Source organism: Xiphophorus hellerii, chromosome 23 (genome assembly GCF_003331165.1).
Source record: "Xiphophorus hellerii strain 12219 chromosome 23, Xiphophorus_hellerii-4.1, whole genome shotgun sequence".
NCBI classification, from domain to species: Eukaryota; Metazoa; Chordata; class Actinopteri; order Cyprinodontiformes; family Poeciliidae; genus Xiphophorus; species Xiphophorus hellerii.
In genome coordinates this window covers 30199984-30202853 of record NC_045694.1, presented here as the reverse complement: position 1 = coordinate 30202853, position 2870 = coordinate 30199984, and positions in this window count along the sequence as shown.

The following is a 2870-nucleotide window of genomic DNA, read 5'->3' as shown; positions in this document are numbered from 1 at the left end:
AATGGATAAACTCAGTCCAACAACGAACAGCAGGCACAAGGAAACACTGACGACAAATAAGCTAACATTGACGAGGACCCGACGAGGAACAAGGAACACAGGTGGAGTTAAATACACGGGAGGGTAATCACAGAAACGAGACACACCTGGGAACAATCAAGGGGAGGACAGGACAACGAAGAGACTTAAGGACACAGAAAACTCTAAATAAACACAGAAAAACACAGATCCTGACAGTACCCCCCCCTCAAGGGCGGCTACCAGACGCCCACAAAACAAAAACACAACAAGGGTGGGCGGAGGGGCGCCGGACGGGGGGCCAGAGTCCAGAAAAACAAAAAACAACCCACCATCGTGGGCGGAAACACAAGAAGGGCCAAGAGTCCATAAACAAACAAAAAACTACCCACAGGGTGGGCGGAGGCAAAGGAGGCGGGAACCACGGAAGTGGTCTGGCGGTCGTCCGCGGGAACCACGGAGGCGGTCCGGCGGTCGTCCGCGGCGCTGGAGGCGGGAACCACAGAGGCGGTCCGGCGGCCGTCCGCGGCGCTGGAGGCGGGAACCACAGAGGCGGTCCGGCGGCCGTCCGCGGCGCTGGAGGCGGGAACCACGGAGGCGGTCCGGCGGCCGTCCGCGGCGCTGGAGGCGGGAACCACGGAGGCGGGAACCACGGAGGCAGTCCGGCGGCCGTCTGCGGCGCAGGAGGCGGGAACCCCGGAGGCGGGACCCCCGGAGGCGGACCAGCGGCCGTCCGCGGCGCTGGAGGTGGCAATGGGGAGTCCCGGGGACCGCCCACAGACGGCGATGACGAGCCCCCCGAGGTAGGGTCTCTGGTGGAGCACAGGGGGTCTCGGTCGGAGCACAAGGGGTCTGAGTCTCGGGTGGAACACTGGGGGTCTAAGTCTCGGGTGGAACGCAGGGGTCTGAGTCTCGGGTGGAACGCAGGGGGTCTCGGTATCGGGTGGAACGCAGGGGGTCTCGGTAGGAACGCAGGGAGTCTCGGTCGGAACACTGGGGGTCTCGGGAGTCGGGGTCTCGGAGGGAACGTAGAGGGTCTCGGGAGTCGGGGTCTCTGGAGGAACGCAGGGAGTCTCTGGAGGAACACAGGGAGTTGGGGTCTCAGGAGTCGGGGTCTCAGGAGGAACACAGAGGGTCAGGGTCTCAGGAGGAACGCAGAGGGTCAGGGTCTCAGGAGGAACGCAGAGGGTCAGGGTCGGAACGCAGGGGGTCTCGGTAGGAACGCAGGGAGTCTCGGTCGGAACACTGGGGGTCTCGGGAGTCAGGGTCTCGGAGGGAACGTAGAGGGTTTCGGGAGTCGGGGTCTCGGCGGGAAAGCCGGCTGATTCGGCCTCCGGTGCGCCGGCTTGAACGCCGGCTGATTCGGCCTCGGATGCGCCGGCTGGAACGCCGGCTGATTCGGCCGCGGGTGCGCCGGCTGGAGGTGAGCCGGAGCGGAGCCTCGGGGCCGGCTGCGGGGGCGAGCCGCAGTGAAGCCTTGGAAGCGGCTGCGGGGGCGAGCCGCAGCGAAGCCTTGGAAGCGGCTGCGGGGGCGAGCCGCAGCGAAGCCTTGGAAGCGGCTGCGGGGGTGAGCCGCAGCGAAGCCTTGGAAGCGGCTGCGGAGGTGACAGCTCCGGAAGGCGACGAGGGGCCGGGTCCACCGGCGGCTCACGTCGCTGTCTCCGGGCAGACAGCGGAGGTGGCGGCTCCGGAAAGCGACGAGGGGCCGGGTCTGCCGGCGGCTCACGTCGCCGTCTCCGGGCTGACAGCGGAGGTGAGGGATCCGGAAGGCGACGAGGGGCCAGCTCCACCGGCGGCTCATGTCGCTGGCTTCCCGGACGAAGGAATCGACGGGGGCCATATCCGGGGGGTGCTAACACCAGCCTTGTTCCCCGGAAAAGCTCCCGCTGCAGGTCGGCGAGAGCTTCCGCCAGCTCCCTGTCCTCCCTGCCGGACCTCCGCCTCGGGCCGCTCTGCCCTCTAGGAGGCAACCTCGCTCCAGCTGGGTCCATTTTAAGGCGAGCCTCACCGTTCGGTTTGGTCGGGTCCTACTGTCATGAAGCGGTGTGGTGGAGTGGTGAGGCAGATGCAGCGGACCCAGGTATGATGAAAAATGATGAATTTAATGGATAAACTTAGTCCAACAACGAACAGCAGGCACAAGGAAACACTGACGACAAATAAGCTAACATTGACGAGGACCCGACGAGGAACAAGGAACACAGGTGGAGTTAAATACACGGGAGGGTAATCACAGAAACGAGACACACCTGGGAACAATCAAGGGGAGGACAGGACAACGAAGAGACTTAAGGACACAGAAAACTCTAAATAAACACAGAAAAACACAGATCCTGACATCTACAACATATATAGAGCAAAATAAAAATAAAATAACATCAAATCAAAAACTGGAAGTCATGTGTCATACAAAATAAAATGAGATAAAGGAACAAAGCGCTAAAGATGTCTAAATGAGAGACAGTTTAACCTGAGTTCATCCAACACTTTTCCTCATCAAAAATGTCTTTTGATGAGGAAAACACTGTTGAGCAGATTTAATGGGAAACCAGGTGATTGTGTTTTGCATTGTTAAGCCTATTTAAATTACAGCCACATTGGCAGAAACTAGTCTAAATTGTTGGGAAAAGTTTCATCTGTCTTAATATGAATGAATTTATTTGGAAATGTTTTAATGGTTTGAAACATCTCCTTTACTAGAAGGTCTGAATCACTTCAGAGCTTTTCCTGGTTACCATAGCAATAGCAACTAATGTTACACTTCTACCTAACTGATGATGTCATTAGGATCAGATGCTTTGTGTCATAGGTCTATGACATCAGCTCTGAAACCTCTTAAATAGTTTGTCACT